Genomic DNA, 20,597 nt, shown 5'->3' with positions numbered 1-20,597 from the left:
ATACTCTGATATTCTTTATACTTTTGACTTTCAACCTGTGAAAAGCCCTGTTGTAAATAAATTCCTAGGTTCCTACACTTTTCCTTTTGCCACGGCCTCACTAAGGCTGTGAAGTCTTTCATACCTTTGCCTAAACCAAAAGGCACACTGACTGGAGTATACCTATGAAGAAGGCTTGAACAAAAGATGTCCTTTCCAATGTCTCTGAAATCCACTTCATCCAGGTATTCTTTAGCAGCTTGCTACTTCACTGACAGACGGGGGAGGAGTTTTGTGTGAGGCTCAAGGTCACAAAGCACCTTACAGGTGGCAACCAAAAGCAAGTACAGTCAAATCCAAACAAGTCCTATGAACGAGAGAGCAGCAGGCACTCAGCATCAATCTCCATTAATTGGTAGAATCTGACCATGAAAGAATCTGTTCTATGTGTATGTGTGCAGATGTGTGTCTGTGCAGATACAAAAACTGACAGCTTGCCTTTTGTGGCAGACTGAAGTCCAACAGTGAAAAAGAGGATATTGAAACCAACCTGCCCTGCAGTCACTTTGGTTCTTTTGTAGATTTATGTGGTTATTTTATTTTTTATTTTTATTTTATATCAGTAAGATCAGTCAGGTCCAACAAGCAAGAAACCATCCAAAACAATATTCACAGCCCAGCACAAATCTGTAACCAAACAGCAGACAAAACACATCAATAAAAGCTTAGAAATATAAATAAGTGAAAAATGAGAAGTGGTACATGTTGCTTCGTGTTGATATGAGTCGAATGGGGTGTGTATAGCACAGGCCATAAAGCACTTAATCACCTGTTCAAGGCCTGTGGCTGAAACTATTTTTACCATATCCTGGTTACTCAGAAGCCTTCATGTTGTGTAGGTTGCCACAAGCTTAAAGCAACCACCATACTTGATGCCTTTCACTGTTACAGAAAAGGGCACTATCTGGGACTCTCTAAAACCAAAAAGAGTAGTGCATTTCCAGCTCGCTTCAAGAGCCCCAGGCATGGTCTACATACTGGAGTTTTCACTCTCCTGCTACCTGGGTGATTGACCTAAATCACAACCAGTATTTAAGTTGTCAAACCACCTCTCAGAAACGCAGGGTTAACACAGGAAGCCACAAAAGCCCTGTCTGTTTCTTACTGTTGAACTATAGCATTTGCTTCCTTTCTCCTGACAAATCCTTAGAAATTGGAGCTCAAGGGATTCCCTCTCCTATTGCTTTTAAGAGAACTGTTTCCAGGCTGTCCTCATTTTCCCTTTCCTGGACTTGGTGCTATCTGTAATGACTCTATGATGTTTTGTTTTTTTTCTATGATTTTTTTTTTTTCTTTTGTGTAAAGGGATTTCCAGCTCATTTTCTTAAATCATCTGGTTTCTGAGAAACCACTAAATCAGCCTGATGATTTCTCCAGGCCAGCTCCATGCCAACTTCTGACTCAGTACTGCATTACACTCCATGTTCCCATGGTCATATCAGATCCTTTGAAAGCTACACTGGGGTCTGACACTGTGGACCAAACTCAACAGAAGCTGAGATAAAGAAGACTTCAAGTTAATTTTTATGAATAAACAAATCTCCAGTATGCCCTGGGGAGCATGGAGGATGCTTTAGGAGCCTAACTCTTTGCTAACTGAGACTTGGAGAGTCAACTGCCACAAGCTCCGGGAGGTATATAAAGACATTCTAGTGAAGACACATGATGGTTCACAGAGCTGGAAGCTTATTCCAAGCTAATCAGCATGTTTCTCTGTATTGTTTACACTTGAAACATACACACACAAAATGATTACAATTTTAAAAGCAAGAAAGAATTTTATTCAAATTAACTGGTCATGAGACATTCCTAAGTGACCGTACTAACTCTACAAACTGGACCACTAAAGAAATTTTCAAGGTATTTTAGAGCTTTGGGTAGCTTCAACCAGGTGTATCTCAAATCTATTGGAATACCTATTCACACTTTATCAACAATTGTTTGAATAAATATCAAAAGTTGCTTATCATTGTACAAGGGATTGCTATATTTAAAAATACGTAGATAACATACACATATTTTAAGATTTTTTTTCATTAAAAACCTAAATAATAACTTTTTTTATGATCTAAAGAAATATCACCAAATGGGCTTCTTGTGCAGTTAGTCATGTATATGAATCTATGAATTTTGGTTTTATTGAATTGGGGGTTGGAGATATGTATAGATCAAACTGTTCTCTGACTAAGTTTCATTTTCTTACGTAAATTCCTATCTGGATTCCTGGTAAAACCAGTTGTCTCATTCCAAGCACATCACTCGAGCAATTGTGAATATCTAGAATAAGATACACATGAGCATAAGGGCTGGTGGGAGTCTTGGGACTACTACTGCCCTGCTGAATGTTTGGTCAGATGTCAGCATGTCCATGACAGCTTTCCCTCAGTCAGCCTCTCACACACAGTGAGGCTGCCAGCAACACTGTCCCTCCTCCTTCCTACAGCTTCTAACTGGGTGAAAGGGAAAGCACAGGCACAACCTGCTCACTGCTGTGTTAGACTTCTCCAGACACAGGCCAGATCTGGCAACAAAGCACTAAACAAATGAGTATTGGGAACAGAAAGTCCATGCTTAAAAGCTCCTAAACCGAGCTTCTCCAGCACAGAGTTGTAGTCCCCTCTAGTGGCTGTATGACATCATGGAAACCGCACCAGCATTTCCAGAGGACCAAGGGGAAGATCCTCACAGGTATATGCAGCTCAAGAAATCAGCAGATATGCAACACACAAGTATACATTGTACAGAAATAGATTAAAATACGTATACACAAGAAATATTCAGCTAGGAATATATGCATTTTAGGCCAGAAGTCCAGGCTTTTTAGGACAAAATTCACCATGTTTTATATCTTTATACATAGATGTATACTTAGGCATACATATATGATCAATCCCATTCCTGTTTGCTTTGTGTTTTACTATAACACAGTGCTAGATAGCTTCTCCTTTTCAGTTTAGGCACTTGCTGCTCATAGACAAGCAGGAGCCAGAAAGAGTTTAGTAAAGATAAGCATCATATTCCCTAACATTTCTTGCGACATGAAAGGAAAAGCACTCCAATAACAGGATATAGTTTTCTTCCAACGGGAAATACCAGGGAAACTCCCAGCTTCTCTCAGTAAAGCTGAACAGTTTTCCAGCCAAAAGCTAAAAATGATCTGCTGAGCCAGTGGTACATTTATCAAGGAAAAGGGCACTGGTGTGGCCCACAGTAGGTATTTTGAGCATGTGTTTGTGCATGGTGCAATGCCAGGGAAACTCATTGGCCTGGAATCTGCACCTTTCCTGGACACCATCAGTTCCCGATACGCAGCTGCTGAAATGCTCAAGGACAATACGTCACTGCAGGTTTTCCAACTGCTCTCAGTAAGTAGTTTTCAGGTCAAAACCACATCAATTTAAAGGAATGAGGAATGGGTGCACAGACACTTACTGTCCTCATAGCTGAGTAAAGAAAAGAAGCAGTGGGAAATTAAACTGGGAAACTGAGAAGTCGAGAAAATGATTTGTGTCTATGCAGTGACTTTGCACCAAAATAAAAGGTACAGAAGTTGGACATCTCCATCAAGTCGAAAAATGTGCCAGTGTTTTGTGTTTGTGTTTCCTTATGCTTAAATGGCCTTCATGCCTTGTTATGTAAAACCTAGGCAGCTGCCCCATTTCACTTTTATGAGATATACACTTACAATACCAACAAATGAGATGTGTTCTGCAGAATTCTTCTCTGTCTCTATAATAGGATCCATTGCTCATATCTATTGCATTGCACACCAAAAATATAGCTCACAGCTACTACCCACATTCTGAGTAAATCAGACAAAAGAGGAACAATAGAGGAGGCAGACAGAAATAGAAATCATAGGTAATGTCTTAGGATATTAAGAAGAAATGTTTCTATTCAGTCATGGGAAAGTGCGTTTTAAAAGAGTACAATTAGGGGTGATTTGAAACATCATAGTGCAAGAGTATAAAGGATTACTTTTATTAAGAATTCTCTAAAAGTGTTGGCATTGTCTTTCTTTTCATGATCTCACCCTATTTTTAGCAAGATGCATATTTCATTTAGTGCTCTCAGGTTGGATGGGATAGAGACAGGTGGGGAAAAGTGTGTTTTTCCAAAACAGTTGTAAGCTTTCAAAGAAAAACAATCTGTTTCTGGACTGAATTGAATCCTAAAATATTATTAAGGTTAATTGTTTTTATACTGGTTTATTTGTTTGTTTACTTGTTTTAAATTCGACAAAAAACAACCCAAACCCTAATCACTTAAATTCATAGAAGACAGAGAGAGATTTCTATTATCTCAATTGCCAGTTTGTTCCATAAAAAGTAATAAGCGTAGATGAACAGGAAAGGTCAGGAGTGTGGTCATATGGTGAAGAGTATTTTTATATATATCATTACTTCTCACCCATTCTCCAAGATTCCCTCTCCCTTCAGATTGGCCTCAATCTCTTCCACACATTTCAAGTCCGTTGTTATTTTCCTCCCTGTGCTGGACCCATTCTTCATGCCCTGGACCGCTCATGCAGCCTGGATCCCATCTCACCCATCTCTACCTTGAGATCTTGGTTGAAGGTGTTCAGATTTTTAATTTTTCCTTCAAACTCCTCAGCCAGTGCAGTGCTCTTGTCCTGGACATCTCAGTTCTTTTTCCTCAAAACTCTATCTCTCATCACAGAATCACAGGATGTCTGAGGCTGATAGGGACTTCTGTGTCCATCTGGACCAACTGCTGCTCAAGCAAGTACACGCAGAGCAGGGTACAAAAGACCATGTCCAGATGGTGTTTGAATATCTACAAGCTCCTTACTGGCTCTGCCATCTCCAGTCTCCCCCTCTTTCCAATCTTATCTTGCACTTTTCCAGACCCTTTCTCCAGTTTCTTTTCTTCCTTCACAGTGCATCAGTTTTTACACCATCCACTATTTCCTTTCTTACTTTACAGCCCCAGTTTCCTTATCTAACAAGCCTCAAGCAGTGCTGTCAAGACATTCAGATGTCACAGAGAACTTTACCCAACCATTTAAGGTCCCGGGAAAAGTTGTGGGAGGAATGTCAAAGGAAAACTCCATGAGATCCAGTAGGGACCTTGTTTTGTCCCTTTAAAGTTTTAAGATTTATATGTCTCGAAGGAGCACACCAAAGAAAGCCCTAGGAACAGAAATCACTCTCTGCAATGTCCTGGAGTAGAGTTGTAGAAGGATGAGTCATTTTGCAGATCAAAAGGTCTGGGAATTGTTCTTATTTACAAGAGATGTAGATTCAAGATCTAAGCTGAAAACACACTGATTACTCAGGAGATCAAAGTAAAAACATCAAATACATCTGACCGAGATGTAATGTGGCCACAAGAGCCTTTATGGTTTTGTCAAGTTATGTCAAGCCATATTTCCACTTAAAAACAAACAGCCCCTTATCTGAATAGGATGGGATATCACAGACAAATACAAGTTTCACTGTTTTGCTTTGTCAAAATAATATATGTATTTTGGGGGTTTCATATCTTTATCCAGGTGTCTGAATGCATAACATCTGTTCTTTCATCCTTAATTCCCAGATGATCCACTGCCAAGCCATTAAGGACAGAAGTTTTACAGATGCCATGTGCTCTTAGTTCAAGCCACTATTGTTCCTGAACTATTTTGCTCAGAAACCTGAGAAACCTGAACAGAACTCTGAAGAGACGCCAAATTTGATTTTCATAGCTATGCTGACTGCCTGCACTGAGGTGCCACCTTTATGTTACTGGAGAAGTGAAGGGAAACCAGATCTATGGAATCAAGTCATGCAGTGATTCCATTGTCTAGCACAAGAAGCATCTTCGCTCCTGGACAGTGCTGCAGCAGTGAGGCAGGCTGGATAATTGTGGCTTTCATTCAGATACCAAAACTAGAATATGCAACACTAATACTTATTTAACCTGCAGAGTGAGTATTGGCAATATAAATGTTAATCACAGGAATGCCAAATGAATGCTGCTCTGAAAGTAATACCTCCTGCTTGTTTCCATGGAAACTACAACATTTACAAAGAATTCAATAACACTATTTGATAGAGAAAATCCTCAGCTACATTTTTTCAACATTAACTATGAATTTTTTCAAGTGTTGAATAAGAGCCTGAATGTCACCCTTGTAGAAATCTGCAGACGTGACCCACTGCTTCACAGTGTTTCCCCACCTACTGCCTCACTGTGATCACATCCACTCTCTGATCTCCATAAATCATGGAATCATAGAATTGCTCAGGTTGGAAAAGACCTTAAAGATCATCGAGTCCAACCACGACCCAACCATACTACCCTAACTCTAACAACCCTCCGCTAAATCATGTCCCTGAGCACCACATCCAAACAGTTTTTAAACACATCCAGGGATGATGACTCAACCACCCCTACAGGGAGCCTATTCCAGTGCTATTCCAGTGCTTAACAACCCTTTCTGTAAGGAAGTGTTTCCTGATATCCAACCTAAACTTACTCTGGCGCAACTTAAGGCCATTTCCCCTCATCCTGTCACCTGTCACCAGCGAGAAGAGACCAACCTCGCTGTCGCTGTAAGCACCTTTCAGATATTGGAAGAGAGCAATAAGGTCTCCCCCCTGCCTCCTTTTCCCAAGACTGAACAGTCCCAGTTCCTTCAGTCTCTAAATGTTCAGCAACTCTTAGTGAATGTCAGTGGGTGCCATTTTTTCTGAATGGAGGAATTCAGTGACACATCTTTGCTACACACACACTTCTGTGTCAGTTGCCATTCTGTCGGACTGTTCCTCTGCTGCCATCTGTAGCAGCAACAAAATGTAACAAAATATTGGTTCAGCCTCTACTGCCATGCTGTCAACATCCGCTTCTGTTGTCGTGGGTCAACATAATAAAAGCAATAATAAAAAGAATAGAAAAAATAAAAATAAAAATAGAAGCAGAGCTAGCCTCATAGGTGCTGCTAAGGGAAAGAAATGCAAATGCGTAATATACTTAATGTTATAATTGCTAACAATGCTTTTTTATTGATCAGTTATTAGCTATTGCACAAGTGACTTTCTACAACACATATAGCACAGCACCATCTCAGAGGTAGTTTCTCAGGAGTCTCAGAATGCCTCATCTTGTAAACTGACACAATTCTGCAGTTTTCCCAGCTGAGGATAATGGCCAAGTACAACAACAGTTTTCTCTTTCTCTTTTACTTATTTCATTAAAATAAAATAACAAAAATAAAATACAATGAGTCTAAGCAATGAGGTCTTGATATTTAGAGAGACAGAGGCTTCAAATATTAGTGCAACAAGTATTTGCAGTTAGGAGTACACTATTAAAAAGTAGATAAAGCAAGAGATGTATATGATGTGAAACAACAGCACCTGGCACTTCTGCAAACAAGTATTTGGGATGTCTTGATAGAGGCCATTGTGTTAGTGAGAACTGCCTATTTCATAACAAAAAATGTTCTTTGTAGTGTTTTGAAGGATGCGAGGAGAGTAGAGTTCTAAAACATTTCCTCAGTGTTAGCAACAGAAGAGGCCACACAGAACGATTCAACATCTGCAGACCTGAGTTACTGATTACTCAGCAAATATACAGATGAAGTCAACATGAACTGGAAGGGCACCCAGAGGGTAAGGCAACATTTAGCATCAGTGTTACGTTTGTACCTAAGCTGGAGACCGTGAGAAATGGAAGCCATTGTTATGGTAGCTTTCACCATTTCTCAGCAGGAGTGAGAAAAAAGTGTATTTTGTGCACTGCAGTGAGAAAGTGTGACGTTTTTCATCATTAGATTCCAAACAAAATGCAACTCTATTAATATAAAGTCTGGAAAGTACCCCATATCTATACAACTTCAACAGCACAGATAGTCGGAGGCCCAGTTTCTGGTAGGTGAGGTATGGTCTAGTAACCAGAAACCGTACAAAAGACACCAAATACAAATGCTTGAATCTAAAGTGGAAAAAAAGGGGATATATCATTTCATTATTAAACAAGATCTGTTACATTCGCTGCTTTGTGCTTTATATGCTGTGGTAATTTTATTTTTTTTTCCTAGGGAGGAAGTGGAAGCAGGTGGCTTCAGTTATGTGTGCTATGCTTGATGAACTGCTATATTCTGTAAGAAATTGTCTTTTTTTAATTATTATTTTTAATTTTTATGTTTAATGAACACTTGTCAAGTACCGAGTTATATGAATATGGACAGCTCTTTCCCAGCATAGCTTAATAACTCTGAAGTCTGAGAGAATTTAGTATCTCTTATTCTGTTTCTAGGTTTCACCAAGTTCTTGTCTCACTGAGAGGGCACCTTATATCAGAGAACCACAGAATGGCTGAGTTTGGCAGGGACTGCATGGCCCAACCCCTTGTCCCAGCAGGGACACCCAGAGCAGGGTGCCCAAGACCACGTCCAGGCAGCTTCCAAGGATCTCCAAGGAGACTCCACAGCCTCTGGGCAACCTGTGCCAGTGCTCCATCAACTGCACAACACAGAAGCACTGCCTGATGTTTAGATCATAGCTTAGTTGTAAGTTCAAGGGAAGAATATATCCTAAGAAGAAAGTAATTTCCTGTTCTGATTGGGTATAAGCAATGAGCGTCTAGTATTTCACAGGTAGTTTTCATTACTTTAAGTATTCTTAACCATAATCAATATAACAATTCTGTAATATAGATCTACTTCTGATTGAAGGTGATCATGCAAGTTGTGTGTACTAGCTGTTTATGGACTTTGACTGACATATTTATTATCAGAGGCCTCACAATGAAAAGTCAAGCTTGTCATGAGTTAATGAGCAGGTCAAACTCCCAACAGTGGGGAGGGAGCACATAGAATCATAGAATAAGCTGAATTGGAAGGGACCCATAAGCATCATTGAACCCAATTCCTAGGAAATAGGAATATGCTTTTCTGATCTGATAAGCTTCAACTAAAGGCCAATTCTACATGGGTTTATAATACCATGTAGGTTACTTCAAATTCAGCAGACTAGTATTTGCTACCGAAAGCTATGTTTCTAATTTAGGAACAAATTTATCCTGCAGCTACTTTGTTTTAAATCTATTTTGGTGGCCCTGTGCCAAGAGAATCATTGGCTGGCCGCTGGGCAGATCACCATAAACTGTGCAACACGAGAGCATGCGAGAGGAGACCAGAGCTGAGTGTGCAAAGTTCTCTGCCTACAGATTCTGAATTTGTTTTATTCTTGAGCATCTGGATGAAAATTTCTCAAACTCAGCTGCTACCCACAGACAAAGCTTACTTGGGGTCCCTGTGCTCCTGCACCTAAGGGAGCCCATAGCCAAAATGCATAGCTCAGTGCTGAGCATGAGCATGGACTTACAGCCAACACATCTACACTGAGGATTCCTGAGCACCTTATGCTCAGCATATGTTGACTCTTTTAAGCAGTCCTCGCAGTACAGATAGCTCCATGTGGGCAAACTATGGCACAGCATGCTCTAAGTATTATACAATTAGTTTATAGAATAAACTATAAGAATAATAGGATAAACTATAGAATAAATTAAGTATTATAGAAAAGTTTATAGACTATATAAACTATATATGCCATGAATAGCTGGCAGAAAAAAATTCAGAGGTTAGATAGAGGAGCAAAGAATTCTTTCAGCAATCCTAAAATCTACCACTATTGGTCATGATGACCAATATTATCAACTGAATTACACAACTGAATAGCAAATTATTTCATGAATGATAATGGATAATTAGGAAATATAATTTACTGAATTGATAAACATACTTCAACAGCATAATAGTAGAATCTTACATTGAAAATGTATTCCTTGCATGGTAAGCCTCACCCTCAGAAAAACAGCATTCTATTTAATGGTAACCTAAGCTAATATCCAACTGATGGGATTTAGGATTTATTATCGTTGTTCTGTCCCATGACACTTCTGCAGGCATAACTTCTTAGCAATTTGAAAAAATACAGTTTATAAAATATATGACTGTTGACTGTGGGTGTTCTCTCTGCCAATAAAAAAGACATATTTTTCTGTTCTTTTGCTTGATGAGACTGCAATGCAGATCTACCTGGAAAAATAATGCTGATTCTAGAGTCTAGTGCTTTTGTATCTTAGCCTCATTTGTACCTTTAGTGTGTAATAGCGTGCATTCAAAATGTGCAATACTGCACAGCTGGACTTGATTTCCATTACTGTATACCCATTACAGTGATATTTCTGCTAATTTGGGCCAAATTAAGCTTCCCTGCGAGGCAAAAGACAATACGTTTCTAAAAAGGGAGGGACTGATTTTGTCTGCTAAGCACTACTTATTCTGTTTTCTCAGTTTCATCAGGATATATAACACTTGGGTTTCATATTAAGCCACCATCACATCTAAAATAATCAATTCATCATCAAGACAGCAACATTTTATTCACTGATGGGTAATAGTCTTTGTGTTCAAAATGATTATCTATGTTTTACTTGGAGAAGAATTTCATAAATATTTTTATTTGCAATTTTACGCAACAGACTATCAGACTTTGGTTAAGCCATATAAACATGTTGCCAACCCTCCTCATTGCCACTGAGCCCTAATAGAGAGTCTGCAGTCATAATAAACAGCTTGTCATACCTCTGTGAGGCACCGACTGCGGTCTGCCTCCATACCAAGGGATCTCCAGCTCCCCCAGCCCTGCTCTTTGAAGAAGAATGCTTCTCAAGCATTTGGCACCTGCAGGCCTTGAGATGCATTTCTCAGCATTTTCCAAATTCCTGGCATCGTTAACATTGTCCTTGCTGTTTGCAAGAACTCCCCTGTGAAATTTTGGTATATAAAGATATTATGATTTTTCTTACATGCAAGCAAGCAAAGCCATACTTTATTTCATAGCTAATGTCCTTTGTTTCTTGCATTTCTTTGGAGCTTGAGATTTTTGTGAGGGAATCAGACTAAATAAAGCAGTCACAATCATTTTGTAACACTCTAACTATATTCAGATAAAATCTACTTTTCTTCTCTCCTTTCTTTTTTTGTTTATTTTTTCACTCCTGAAAGCTACTCCAGTACAGAGAAATCCCCAGTGACTGGGTATTCTCTTCAAAACACTGGCAAAAACACTATAGTTTTTTTCACATTCATTTTCAATGTTCTGTGGTCTCAGACATGTTATAAGCTCTGGGCAAAACTCCTTCTGATCAAAGGATGGTCAGACCTTACTCGCAGTTCTATCTTAACATGACAGGGGTAGCTGCGCAATTCAGGCTAGTTATGTGCTGATTAGTCCCATCCCTGCTGCAGTATTGAATCTCTGGGAATCATCAAGGGTTTTACTGGAGGAAAGCAGCTGATATATCTCTTTAGATGTCAACAGAAGTGAGGTAAGATGAAACCAGGAATGGAAAAAATGTAAGCAGCAAGAAGACAACAGCTGTGGTCTGAGAGGAAGGAGAGAGGCTGAGATAAAAGCAAGGATGGAGTGGGGAGGAATGCAGCAGGTGGGGACAGGAGGGGTAGGGAAAACTGAAGAGTTAGTCAGAAAAATGAGTTCCAGCATTGCTTAATCACTATCAGCAGTCATTTTGAAAGTCAGTTTGGAGTTGGAAAGCATTCTTGAGCTTTCTCCTGCCTGTGTGGATGTTTGACTTTACTAATCAGCTAACTGTCTGTGCCTAACTTTGAAGCTGGAGAGGGTCATCCAAGTAAAATAACTCAACATACATTTGCAGCTGGAAAATAACTGCTTTTGTCCAGTTTCAGTAACTTCCACTACAGCAAACTCTCAGTCATTTTTCACTTTAAACTTGAATATTTGTATCTATGAACCTTATTCTGATATGTTGAGACTCCTGCTAGCAGAAACAAGTATTCAACAAAATCATTCATTATTTGTCACCAAGACATCCATTACTTGCTTATGAAAGTATGAGAGGCTAAAGAAGTTTCACAAAGTCTAGCATTTCTTGACACATTTCCTCTTAAGGGAAAGTTGGTTTTGATAAGAAGAAAGAACAGTTTGCCCTGCTGCTAATACCATCTTCTAACATGATTTTTCACTAGAGTTGGTCCTTTTAAAGGAAAAAAAAGGGGGGATGGAGTGTTGAGGTGGGCAGATCAGAAATCTCCATTTTGAAAAGAAAAGAACTGGGGACAGTATGCAACTGTCATGTCACATTTTGTCATTTTTGCTGTAAATCTATTTCATTACTGCTGTAAGAACACAGCAAAGTGCAGATTCCCTAAACGAGACAGTTCTGGTTCTGAACACACAACCAAACCTCATGTAATCCAAAGCAACTTCTCTGTGTTTCTACATTAGATTTTTTGCCAAAAATTGCAACAGCTTGTCTGCACAAAAATCTACGTTAATCCTCAGTTTTGTTTAAATTGCAATGAGACACAGTTCAAAGCCTATAGTTATTTCATCATCTTGAAGCATTTGAGTGTTTCTCCCACTTTGATGGTGACATGAATTCCACAGAACCACTACAAGGCGCACTTACTGATCCCTGCCTTGACTAGAGGTGGTTGGTTTGCACCAGATGCCCCTGTGTTTGTCTCAGGCCCAGGTTTCCACTGGCCTGTCAGTTTCTCCACAGTAAGTCAGAAAACTATGAGGATGCTGAACAACACTTGCTATGGGTGGCCATTATGCCATCTGAGTTTTGCCATCATACGTGGTCAAGGTTAAAGCTTTCCATTTCTGAGTCTGGCCTCCAAATTCAATGAAAGGCACTGTATATTCCACGTATGGTAACAGAAATACCTTCCTTCCTTATGTGAGGATAACACTCCCCAAGTCTTCCAGGCTACTGAGCCTATCAAGTATAAGACAGCCCCAAGAATAAAGACATAGTAATGAAGTAAAGGATCCCAGAATCACAGGTGTAATTTACAGCAGTACTGAACATAGAAATCTTCCTGACAGCACCCTGCAAGATTATCCTAGTCCACGGATTTTTCTACTTAGAAACCCCATCCCTGGAGGTAGTTAAGGCCAGGTTGGATGCGGCCCTGGGGAAGTCTGATCTGGTGGATGGCAACCTGCCCATGCCTGGGGGTTGGAATTAGATGGGCTTTAAGATCCTTTCCAATCCAAGCCATTCTACGATTTCATGATGCTTTGTCTACGGGCATACTATCTGAACATCCTGCAGTTCCAAGAACCTCAAGGGAGTGCCTGGAAAAACTCACAGCCATCTTTGTTTTCTTGCAGGATGCAGCTGATTTATGCCTTGGTGTGCTACCACTGCACTTTAATTCATTAGTCGTGTGTCCTTGCTGACTGTTAAACAGGCACAAACCAAAAAGCTTTGGGGATATGTTTCAGAGCTCCTCCTGCATAAGAACCAGAGCAAAATGTTAGCGTGCCACAGAAACAGCCTCTGTGGCAGGGGTCTTCTCATTCTACTTCACTGACTTTGTCTTCCTTGTAAATGTAGAGTTTTTCTAGTTTTCTTAAGATTCTATGTTGTGCTCTACATGTTATCACATCTATCTTTTCTTTTTGTCCTCCTACTGGTTTAAAAATAATAATGTTGGCGTGTAATCTACCTGAAGTTTAGATGCTTTGGTAAAAATCTTACATTTACTGTATATTTAGAGGACAATAGCATTAGAAGATTGCAAGGTTCAACACTTTACAAAACTGCTTATTTTTATGAATCCCAATCACCTCCTCCTTCAACCTGCTACTAGGAATTGTAAGGTTTTTAAGACTTTCCAGAGAATTTAAGAACAACTGCCAAGCTTAGTTTGCATAACTAATTTTTTTTTTCCTTTTTCTTTTTTTTTTTTTTTTGGTAAACAAATGAACTTTGGATAAAAAGCAGTGTTTCTATTCCTTTACTGACAAACTCAAAATGTCATGATCCCATGATAAAATCCATCTTCTATCCCAGAAAATAATGGGAAAGAAATTTTGTCATAGCATGAACATTTCTTGGAACCATTTTAAAGTTCTGAAATAAACAAATTTCCCATGGAATTCTATTTGCCTGCTATTCAGAGAACATTAACTCATGTTGTTGCTTCTTTCCAGTACTGCAATTCTTATTCATGAACACACTGCGTACTTACTTCATATTATGGGAAGCTCAAACATTATTACAATAAAGAATACAAGCCAACGGGGATTTGTACTGCAACTGGTGATGGCTTTCCTGGTAAATATTTTACTATTTTTGTATAGATAACTGTTCAGAAGTACTACATTTTCTTGTTTATTGAATACTGTGAAAAGTGGCAGTTTTTTAAATCGCTGTTAACAGCCATAAGTTCACAGGATTTGGAACACATGCTCTGATATTGCTAAATTCAACAGCCATGGATGTTTGCCATGGAAGTGTGAGATGTAGACCAGGGGTCAGCACCTTTTCAAGTGCAGTGTGCCAGAATACTCTTTTCACTAACAAGAAGATAAGTGCACTGGAAGAAGCTCAGAGTGAGGAAATATGGCTGTGAAAAGAATGACGAACCAATTGTTTTCACCTCTGTGTGAAACCTCCAAACTCTGCAGTCAAAAAGTCAGGGGAGACTCCAAGCGTCTTGGAAGGGCTCAGTAGCTCCAACCCTTTATAATGAGTACAACTCAAGTGATCTCTTTTCCACCTTTGGCCATGTTGTCAATCTTTGCTACAAACTGAAGCATTTCAACCATCATGTAGATCTCTCTCTGTCCAATATTGCAATGTGCTACTTAAATTCTATGTGCCAGTGCCGATCCTCTTATTTATTAAATTCTAATTGCATTAGTCACACTACAGGTTATCCACAGCCTTAAAATGATGCTTTATTACTCGTAGAGCCTCAAGCACACATCCATGATTCATCAAATTGGTTAAACTTATGCTTAAATACTACAGGTGTTATGGCAAGAGTTGTATTTCAGTTTGGCATTTAATACTTTCTACTTGTGCCATACACATTCCTGTATAAAAATAGATGCATATGTTTGTATGAATTTACTTTTTTCTGAAGAGTGCCTAAACCAGGTGAGATAAGAAAGCATATGCGTGTATTCATATATAAAATACATACACAAGGAATTTATGTTTGAAGCAATGCATATCCCTCATGCCAACCTGAAATGATGTTGGTAATTGTTATCTTTAGTATTTTTATCATGCTATTGGTCATCACAGCAGTGACAAATAAGAGTTAAAGTTTTAACATTGCTTATTTAAAGCGGTGATGGCTGGAAAACTAAACCAACTTTAAGGCAAAAGATTGATCTCACCTTCCTTCAGGAACAAGAATGTTAACTGTCTGGTCTATACACATTCCAGTACCTAATTCCCTCTTGCTATCTCTTTCTTTCCCCTAATGATCCACTCATAAAAAAATTAAATACAAGGGGTGGTATTCTAAACAACAACATTCACCCGTTCTTTTACTGTCCCAGTATATTTCCATAAGATTTTTTAGAAGAAAGAGGAAGAATTTAACTGGCTGTAATGTCAAGTCAAGGGTCGACAAAATAATGCTATTCTGTTGTTAATAAGTAACCAGCTTCCATTAAAGCACATCTGTTTCAGGTGGCACCAGGTTGCAACTTGATCAAAAAAGTTGTCCCAATACTTTTAGTGCTCTGACGATTCCAGGAGCTCCAGAAATGGCAGCAAAAAGTCTTAATGCATTTCCAGATGCTTCTGGATACCACATTGCTTTGCCTCTAATCTGCAGAAAACATTCAGCTAGAGACAACTGAACAACTGGTGACATAACTGATTGACAGAAGAAAAGACTGAAAAGCAGTGAGAGCAAATTGTTCTCTCGTTTGAATGAACTCAGTTTGTATAAGTGAGTAATGACATGGTTACATGTTTTACAGAGAAAGATCATGAGCCTTTAAAAATGAAGATTGTACTTATTGTCCAGTCTGTATCATTTTGTCCAGTATAGCACACAGGGCACTTATCCTACGTCTTTTGGACTATAAAATCATGCTAGAAACATGTAAGCTATGTAAGATAAAGACAATTTTTCTTCAAGTGTTATATTTTAAAGAAAAAATAAAACATCATAATCAAATTTTGCAGTTTTGTTTAAAGTAAATTTATGTATAAATTTCCATTGTACATTCCTGCACTTAGTAAGGAGGAACTCCTTGCAATTAAGCTGGGAACTGCAGGCTGGGAAGAAGCTCTTCAGTGGAAAAGGGCGCGACAGTGCTGGTGGGCAGCAAGATGACCATAAGCCAGCAGTATCTTGGCAGTAGAAAAGGCTGCCAATCTCCTGGGCTGTATTTACAGGAACAAAGCCAGGAGTCAAGGATTCACTACAGTGTATGGCATCAGTGCAAGAGACGACAAACATGAACTGGAATAATACTGGCTGAGACTAAGCATATAGAAAAACATTTTGGTCATGGAGACAGTTGCCAAAAAGTTTGTGCAACCTCCATCCTTAGAGATTTTTTAAGAGAAGATGAGACAGCTGGTCATAACTCATGGCTGGTTGGACAGGAGACATCCTGAGGTCCCTTCCAAGCTGCAGTTTCCCATTTATAAGTTCATGTTATTTTAACATGGTTGAGAAGATCTCAGTTGATGGTGGTTTTGGAAAGAACACGGTGCAGAAAATGTATTAAGTATATGAACTATTCATCAGATTTACTTATTTGTAATCAGGCCCATATATTGCCATTAAAGAAGGGACATTTCTATCCCTCCCACTCAGTATGATAACTCAGTTTGACATAAAGGCCTCATGAAGCAAAGTAACATCTTCTTGGAAGCTTAAGAGTACCCTCTGCTGGCTTTATATGGAAGTTGCTTGTGCAGCACAAGCTACTGAAATAGCACCGTAGAGATAGGCTCCTTTCCTGGTGTAGCACAGCTGTGCATCTCCACATGGGGCAAACAGCTGTGTAGCAACATTTATCATCTACAAAGAGAATGCCTGGAGCAACATCGAACTGTGATTGTTACAGAGTTCTCTTTCCCAAGCAACGGGAATTCCAGAGCTGTCATGCCATTAGGATGGCTGTCTTGTCAAACAGCCTGTCAAACACCATCTGCGTGAAGAGCTTTAACATAAAATAAGACTTATTCTGGGGACACTGTTTGTTTTGCATGAACAATGTGTAATGAATTGATAAGAGAATTATGTCCTAAAAGACAGAACAGCTTGTGTCCTAATGACTCATCTGTCTCTCTTGTGAGCTAACAGGAAGTTTTTCCAACTTTCCCAGCTCACACAGCAATTTAATTTCTTGTTGCAACTTTGACATCGGGTAGGAAGAATTTATGTTAATTTCTGAAGAAAAATTGAGAACTATATATATCATAATGTATAAAGATAACAAAAGAAAGCTATGAAGTACTGCAACAGAAATGTGATTATTAATTTATATGGCACATCTGTATATACCTATGACAGTACCTCTTTAAATACATAACCACTTAGATTTATAGTCACAAAAATAGATGCATAAATGAAATTGAGGCTTAATACTCCTGAGCTGAAGCATTAAAGAGTTCTGAAATATTGCCACTGATGTGGATACTAAGCCACACTAGTCTGGGAGTGGCTTTGTACTCTTGATGACTTCTCTCTTTCCCTACTGATGTGAGATCTATTTACCAAAGCTGGGCAGCCAGAGCTAAGTTTTCTATCATAAAGACCCTGGGAAACACACTTGTACAGAAAGAATTTGGATGAATTTTCCAAGCACAAGCTGAAGTGGACTGAAACTATATGCTTCATTACTGTCAAGGTTTATGGTTGGCCATTTCCTTTAGGAAACGTTTTATGTTAAAATTTCAGTTATTCTTTTCTAAATGATAGTTTCTAGTCTTCTTCGCTTCAGTGCTTGAAAACATGAAAATGTGTTATTACCCAGCCCAGAACCTAAAACTAAGAAATAAAGAAGGAAAGTAAGCTAAAAAAACCTTAATATTTATGTTAGATATTATAGATCAGTCTCAGTTCTTTGAAACACTTCCTCCTCCACCGTTTGCAAGGCAAAGATCTTGCTATGTTTGCATGTTATCTTAAACAAATGAGGCTATAATCACAGCTGCATGCAGGATGGTTTTTATTTTGCCAGTCATTAAAAATAACTATTATAAAGTAAGTACCTGACAATATGTTTTAATACATAAAGCTCTAGGGAATGATTGAAAAGATACTGCCTCATCAATTTTGTATTTGATATGTTTTTAGATGTCACAAACAACAATCCCATTTGGGCAAAAATAAAATGACCCATAAGGTCTCTTCTGTTAGTAGATCAAATTGCGTATTCACATATCCTCTTTTGAGCAGTCTTTCTTACTCTAGAAAAAATACATGCAGGCTATCCTATTTTTTTGGTTTGGGTTCCTCCTTGTATCTTACCACAAACTTTCAAAATATATATATTTTTTTTTTTAACTTAGAAATGTTGAACAGAAACAACAACAACAAAAAAATGGAACTTGTAATAACTTCTCTCTTACAGCCATACGTAACAGGCAAGAATAACAGGACCCAAACTGGAGTCTTCGAAAATACCTAAAAGTTATTGTGAAACTATTTAGTTTAAGGTTCCCTCCTTCCTCCCCCCCCCCTTTTTTTTTTCCCCTTCTTTGAGCAAAAATGATACATACATAGGAGTGCATGAGATGTGGAAATAGGGCAGTTGACCCTGGAGGAATACAGAGGTACTGTCTAAACATGAAGAGATGGGGTCAAGAAAGCCAAAGCCTACTTGGAAGTAGAATCAGGTAAGGAATTTGAAGAACAAGGGCTATTACAGGCCTATCTGCAGCAAATATATAAACAGAAAGTAAAAGGTGACAGAAAATGGCCCGCTGCTGAACAATTGGGTACTGGGAGACAGGACACAGAAAAGGCTGAAGTAATCAATGACTTCTTTGCTTTGGTCTTTACAGGCAATATTTGTTTTCAGGATTCCCAAACCCATGTTAATATCTGGAATAAGGAAGATTACCTGAAAGAGGATCAGATTAGGAAATATTTAAACAAACAGGTCCATTGGGTATGGTGGGATGCACACGAGGCTAGCTAATGTTATTGCAAAGCCGTTCTTGATCATCTTTGAAAAGTCATAATTGGAAATGGTTCCTAACTACTACTTGTCAAAAGCAAATGTTATACTATCTTTGAGAAGGATTGTCTGAGGAATGACAGGGCAGTCAGCCTCACCTCAGTCTTTAAGAAAATGTTGGAGAAAATTCTCCAGGAAGCCTTTTCCAGACATATCAGCAGCATTAAGTTGTCCAAGCTTGGGTCAGCACAAATTTACATTATGCTTGAGAAAGCTGACAATATTCTACAACAAAACAAGTTTGATGGATATGAGTAGAGCACTGGATGTTGTTTACCTTGACTTTAAGCAAGACCTGTCACACTGTCCCTTGACATCTTTGCTGTTAAAATCAAATATAAGCTAGATAAACAGACAATGATGTGGTCTGAAAACTGGCTGAATTGCCTGGCTCAGAGGGTTGTGATCAAAGATGCAACACATACCTATGGGTAAAGGAGGCATTTCCCAGGGACTGAGGCCCATATTATTTAATACCTTCATTAATGACCTCGCAAGTTTGCACACAAACAAAACCAGGAGCATTAGTGGATTGACCAGCTGATTGTGCTGTCCTTCAGAGGGAGCTTGACAAAATGAAGAAACAGGTCAACATGAACATCCTGATGTTCAACAAAAGGAAATGTCAAGTCCTGCACCTGAAGAATAACACTTGAGAACAGACTTGAGGCTGGAAAATGGTTTTTCCAACAAACTGAGGGTCCCAAAGGATACCAAGTTGACTGTGAGCCAGAAGGGTCCCGATGAACCTGCTGTAGACTGATCTTGTTTTGAGCAGGGCTGTTGGACTAGACATCCTCAACAAGCATCCTGTATAGGTATATTCTATCCTCAACCATTCTGTGATTTTGCCATCCCAGAAACTCATTTGGCTTTCACTCTTGGCAGTGGAAAAGTTGTTCAATTCTGTTCAACTAACAGAACTAATTCTGGCTGTAGCTAGGATAGGTGTAGAAGAGTAAAAAGTCAAGACAAATAATAATAAAAAAAAAAACTAGGAAAAAAAGAGATCTAATATAATGGAAATACAACTTCAAAGGTACATTCTAATAATAAAGAAAATATATTACATCAGTGCTACTACACTAGCATCTATTAACATCTAGCTACTAAGAATCAGAAAGAAAAAAACAACAAAAAAACAGTATCTCTGCAGGCATATTATGCATTACTATTATAACTGAAACAAGAAAGCTAGTCATGGTGTAGCTGAAAGAGATAGGGAGAATTCCATTTTGATCTGAAGAAGGTACAAAGGATAGGTGACTCCTCTTAGTAAGTCTAGGAGCTTTCTTTCAGAATACATATGATGTAATTGCAGAAAATAATCCATGGCAGGCTGATGGAAGGCAAGAATAAACAGGAAGGATATAACAGGCCAGCTAGGATAATTACAGAGTATTGTCATTTATGTTACTGCTAAATAGGATCCAGGACTGCATGCTGTTGGTGGTGGCTGTTTCACAGCTTTTATTTGACACATAATTTTCAATTAGCACTTGTTAATATGGAACAAAACTAGGTGTACAAATAATTTAGAAT

This window comes from Meleagris gallopavo, chromosome 1 (genome assembly GCF_905368555.1).
Source record: "Meleagris gallopavo chromosome 1, MGAL_WU_HG_1.1, whole genome shotgun sequence".
NCBI lineage: Eukaryota > Metazoa > Chordata > Aves > Galliformes > Phasianidae > Meleagris > Meleagris gallopavo.
Note: the sequence above shows the minus strand (reverse complement) of the source record.